The 6,000-nt window shown below is 46.5% G+C and overlaps 1 pseudogene; it reads right to left on the bottom strand.

Annotated features, from left to right (window-relative positions):
- Window positions 1-1,997: 1,997 nt before the first annotated feature.
- On the bottom strand, window positions 1,998-3,465 carry LOC120291806 (annotated as a pseudogene).
- Between the last annotated feature and the right edge of the window lie 2,535 nt (window positions 3,466-6,000).

The raw sequence follows: 6,000 nt of genomic DNA, 5'->3' as shown, positions 1-6,000 counted from the left end.
GAAAATCAATTAGGTAGTTCTTTCTTTACTTTATTTTATTATGTTATTCTCACTTATTTACCTTTTTTTTTTTCTTTAGTAGGATTATTCCTAAATATATGATTGATGTTCCAACATGAAAGTGCCCTCAAGCGGTAGGGATTGACAGTCCGATTTTCACGCCGAAATCCGACTTGTAATCTCATGTAAATCGACAATCCAATCTCAAGCCCGAGATTCGATTCGCGATATAATTTAAAATTGGCCAACCCGATCTCATGCGCGAGATATGGTTCTGTCGATTTTTAGATATCAATCTTATCTTGTTTGATTTCCGTCGTTAAGTTGGTTGAGTCAATCTTATCTTTGTAAAAAAATCAAAAAATATTTGAGTTAGGATTAGATTTGCTTTAGAATATTTCCTGTGTTAGGGTTAAAATTGCAATCTTATTTCGAGTTTTAAATAAGAAAATCCAAAAAATGTTGAATTAAGATTAGGTTTGGTTTGGTTATTTTCTTTTATATTTAGAATAAGAATTTTATTTTGAATCATGGAAAAGAAAACCAAAAGAAAAACACATTCATTTAGGATGTTAGTTTATCATTATTTGAATTGCATGTGAAAATTTTAATTTCGAAATTAATAAAAAAACACAAAAATCATCATGCATATATCATGTTGAATTAAGGCATTCTTTGCACGTCATTGCATGTTAGGTTGCATGTTTATCAATTATAGGTAGATAATCTCTCCTAGATAAATTGCGTTTTGTTAGGAAAATAAAAATGCCCATGTCATATAGAATTAGGTTCATGAAATGCACGTCATTTATTGATTGTTGTTAAGTCCATTTAATTAGAAATTGCCCGTCATTAGATTATGTTATTTAATAAATGTCGTGACATATAGCTCGCATATTAAATTGTATGTCGCATGTCATTTTAATTGAAATAATTATGTACGCCATTGCATTGCATTGCACGTCATTAGAATTAAGTCATTTGGGTAAATTTAAATTGCATATTTAATTATTACATTTCTTTATAATAGACTGCATGCTTATTTATGTCATATAGTTTAGGTTATGTTGCTATGCTATATCATTTCATGTTAAATTAATAGCATTGCATTGCATATTGACTATATTTTCATTTAATAAGTGAAAACAAGAAAAGAAATTGCATGTTAATTAGAAACCATATCTAGGATTGTTGATGTGGATTTTAATTTAACACCGCAGATGCTTTCGTTGCTTTGAGGTAAATTCTGCATCATTTAATTGCTCTTGGGTGTTAAATTGGTGGTTTGTGCACCTGCATAAACACTTCACATGTTAGTGAAATAGATTTAAAATCAATCAAATTGCTTGCCAAACATTTTTCAAAATAAAAAGAAAGGCAAGTTAGAGAAATCTAACGTAACCAAGTCCCCGTACTTGGGCCTTCTGGTCAGTGTAAGAAGCAAATCTCCCATTACTTTACTAGGGTTTCTAATCGACCCACCAAAAATAGATTAGTGACGACTCCTAGTTAAAATCTATCTACATGTTAGTAATTTAAATCTAAGTCGCAATTAGATGGGTTTGAGAGACCAGTTGGTGCTCTGCGCTAACAATCCATTAATAAAACCCTGTGGTTCACCCCGAAAATTTTGGTCGCGACATTTATTTTTCTTCCTTGGCCGGTAGCCCGCCTTGGCTAGGCAAGCTCAGCTGCCTAGATCCGGCGAGGCTCTGCTCGTCTCTGGCCAACGCGAGGCCTCGCCACTGGCCGCAGGCTCGAGCTCGCTTAGATCCAGCGAGATCGCTCGCCGAATCTGGGGAGCCTCGAGATGTAAGCCTGGGGTAATCAAATCCCATTATTATTTGTCTAGTTACTAGAATTTTTCTAGGGTTTCCTCCATAGATATTATCCCAGGCCTATCGCAGCCTTTGACAACCTGCAGAGTTTTTTTTTTTTTTAAACCACAAAGAAGAGAAAAAGACCACAAAAAAAACAAACGATGGAAAGGCAAAAGCTCAAGCGATGCTCCATGACTGTACTAACTCAGCCAACGCGACTTGAGCCGATCCGCCAGGACTCAGTGCTGCCTGCGTTTCTTTCTTGAGATGCTGCAGCCGCTCCCTGATGGCCTCGCCCTCCGGCCCCATCAGCCCTCGACCCGCCGGTCCACCCGCCGCGCTCACCGACCGCCTCCCCGCCGCCTCCTCCATCGGCAGAGCGACCCTCATCGCCTTCACCATGAACACCCGGTTCTGCCGCTGCTCCGCGTAGAGCGGCCACGCGATCATCGGCACTCCCCGCGCACACGGCCTCGAGCACCGAGTTCCACCCGCAGTGGTCACGAACCCGCCCGTCGCGCCGTGGTTCAGCACCGCCACCTGCGGGGCCCACGACTTCACGACGAACCCTCCCCGCGGTCCGCTCTAGAAACCTCCGGGAGCAGCGCGCCCAGGTCCGGCTCCGCCGTGGAGACGGCCTTGTGGTCGTTACCGGTGGCCGGGCCCGGACCACCCATAGGAACCGGTGGCCGCTCCTCTCGAGCCCCGCCGCTATCTCCTTCAGCTGCTCGGCGGAGAACACCCCGAGGCTCCCGAAGCTCAGGAACACGACGCTCTCGGCTGCGAGTCCAACCATGTCAAGCACTCCGGCTTGTCGTTACCTGGGCCGCCGCCACTCCGCTTTTCCGCCATCCCCGCTCGAGACCAGGGGCCCGATGCAGTAAAGCGGAGGGGTCGGCCCGTCGGGCACGCATTTGCCGTCCCGGACACGGCTTCCTCCTCCAGCTTCTCCAACGTGTTCACTATAATCCCGGACGCCATCAGCATGTTCGTCGCGCTCTCCAGCAAGAGCTCGTAGGCCCGGTCGTTGCGGTCTTGCGCCAGTCCACCGATGTCGGAAGGCAGCAGCGGCGGCGCGCCGGGGAAGCGGAGGACGGTGTCGGTGGCGAGGTCCTTCAAGCTTTTGGTGGTGGTCCTATGGAGGACGGGCAAGCCGAGGAAGGCGGTCAAGCCGCATCCCGACGAGCTGAAGAAGTAGTAGCAGGGGATGCCGAGGCCGCGCGCGACCGACAGGGCGTTGGTGAAGAAGTCGATGACGAGGGCCCGGACGCGGTGGGTCTCGGAGATGGAGACGAGGGCGCGGTGGACGTTGGGGTTGTTAAGGCGGAGGAGCTCGAAGGCGAGGGTCTCGAGGTGCTGGGAGGTGGAGTAGTCGGGAGGGAGGGAGGTGGGGGCAGGTGGTGGAAGGTGATGGAAGGGTGGGCGGCGGAGACGGCGGCGATGTAGGAGGAGACGGAGCCGCCTTCGAAGGCTTGGCTGGGGAGGAGGACGTGGATGGAGAGGAAGGTTGGCGGGCGAGGAGAAGCTTGCCCAGCTCCACCATGGGCTGAGGTGGCCGATGGCCGGTGCAGAATACAGAACCACCGCCTGCTCCTCCATGATGGGTGGCTCTGGGGATCGGCGTATTGGGAAAATCTTGAGAGAAATGAGCTCTTTAGTCAGCGTAAGCAGATGCACTTACATGTAGAAAAAGCGGATGCATTTATAGTTGAATTTAGGTCCCCGGTCAAACCTATTTCTTGTGTGTCTTTCTAAAAACTAAATTATTGAGCCTTAACACTTATAAAGTATAACTAACAAAATACTGATGTAACATTTTGTTATTTTTATTTAAATCTTTACTTAAATTATATTAAATAACTAAAAAAATCTAAAATGTTATTAAAGAAACCAAACTAAAAAGAAAAGAGAGAATGGCAGGCCGATGGCGCTTCCATTGGCCATTGTCAGAAGGGCCAACGACCCTAGCTATGGCCGAGGGCCAACGACCCTATCTATGGCCATTGTCAGAAGGGCCAACAACCCTAGCTAGGCTCGGTTGAGGGTGCGGTGATGCATATTCTACCATCACTTGCCTAGAGCAAGGTCTTGCAGGCCCAAGTGAGGCCTCATTGGCCTTCGCCTAGGATCCGCGAGGCTCGTCTAGATTTGGCAATCCTCCCTAGCCCCGAGAGCACTAGTGTTGCCCTCACTCGAGCTTGGCTAGCCCTTACCAAGAGAGGGCTCTGTTTTTTCCTCCTCTGTCAATTCCATACCCTCGAGGTAGAGAACGCACTTTCACAACAGAAGAAAAACAGACGAGAGAGTCCAAAAAGGTGAAAAGGGAAGCAAAGAAGGATCATTTTCTTGGGCGAGTGTTTCCTGTACAACGACTGGTGCTGGGGTCGAGCACTTTCTTTGCGCCCTCGTGCTTGCAGCCTTTTCCCACACCGCCACCGAGATCTGCTAGCGCTCTTCCCGGCGGCGACGATTTTCTTGCAGGTTTTTGGCGGTTCCCGAGGAAGCGGCTCAGCGTCGTCGTGCAGCAACCCAGACCAGTCTTCACCGCGCTCAGTCCCATCGCACGCAGCCGTCGGCGGATCTTGCTGTCCTGACCCTTCTGATCGTCCCAGATCTCGGCCACCTCGCGGTCAAGCTCCTTGCACCCCAACGCGAAGCATACGCAAGATAACAAGACAAATTCGCTGTCTCTCGTCGCAAGTCCCTGTCACAATCTGCCGTCTAAGGAACTCATGCGCCTGTCAATCCCTATTGGACTCGTGCAAGAACACATAAAAAGAAGAATTTTGGCGCGGTGAACATGTGATTGGAGGAGTATCCAGTGGAGTTGAATTGCTTTATTTTCTTTGTCAAAGAAAGCAAAGAAAATCAAGTGAAAGACCAAGGGGATTATTTGGGACGTCAAGGGCTGGAATTTGGCAGCACGCTAGTGGGTAGCCCGAGCTTAGGGAGGAAAAGCCAAAAGTTGACTTCAGCTGCCACCAATTCAAGCTGCCGTCCCTGCGGCGCCTTCGACGGCTTGACGTTACCAGCAAAGCCACCTCGTTGTTAAATTCTCGACGTCGGTTTTTGCAGGTTTCTAGGCGAGCGACTAACGAGTAATTGGTGGTCCTCGCCTATCCCAAATCAATTCCGACGTTGTCTGGCACCTCCTCTCCTCCTAGCCTCACCGCTACACGCCAACGACCCACGGGCACCTCGCTGATCCACCGCCAGGCACATTGACCGTGAATCATCCACCATGAGCCATCGCTGGTCCCATCATCCGACGAGTCCAAATTCAGGAACGATATTACGAGGTAGGTAAAGATATTATCCAAATTTAAATTGGTATTTCCTTACTTAATTCATTAATATCGGACGCAAGAACTTGCAGATTTCGAGTTTTGCTCAGCTAGCTAATACACCCAAAATTTCATTACTCACAAGTGATGCCAGGGAATTTGCCATCTGAATGCGTAGGGAAACAAAAATATGAGATGCGATTTGCGTGAACATTTAAACAAGCAGGTCATATTTAATATCCAATGAAAGGATGCTACATCGGTTAGCATAACTTATGGACACATATCTAAATTAACTCAGTATTGTCCTCTAGTATTCTTTGTAATACATTATTCTTTAATATTCGGTTCGAACATAAGTCCAAAGAACATGAATACAAAGCATTTTGAACATTATAATTTTTCTTTAATCATCAAATTACGAGATATGGTGGGATGAACAGAGTTTATGTAAATACGTTCTTTTGGCTTGGTCGAAGATTTTCACAGAAAATTTAAATGCTAACAGTTTGTTGGGCCTGTCTTTTCTAATGTGTGGATAGCATTGCAGTCCAATGTTTCATTATGTCAAGCAGACTCCTCGATTTGACCAATCACCAACAATTGAGGCAGTGCTACTTGAACCTCACTAACGGAATGGAATGGCCAAAGGCACAAAATAATCGGAGCTCATTAAGTCCTTAAACTCTTCCATTTGAACTTTAAGATGTAAGATTTCGGAAGTATTTTCAAGAAAATATTACACCTAGGAACTAGGGGGACCTTTTGGGTGAAGGTTGACACTCCATCATTTCTTGGGAAATTTCTAATAAGGGTAGTTAGGTATAGTAATTTTCTGCGTTTGAAATGACAAGATGCATCCTAAATGGCTCCTATTAGGTTGACCTATGCCTCAC

Source organism: Eucalyptus grandis, chromosome 3 (assembly GCF_016545825.1).
Source record: "Eucalyptus grandis isolate ANBG69807.140 chromosome 3, ASM1654582v1, whole genome shotgun sequence".
NCBI classification, from domain to species: Eukaryota; Viridiplantae; Streptophyta; class Magnoliopsida; order Myrtales; family Myrtaceae; genus Eucalyptus; species Eucalyptus grandis.
The sequence above is the reverse complement of the archived record's forward strand: the minus strand, read 5'-3'. Positions and strand labels throughout refer to the sequence as shown.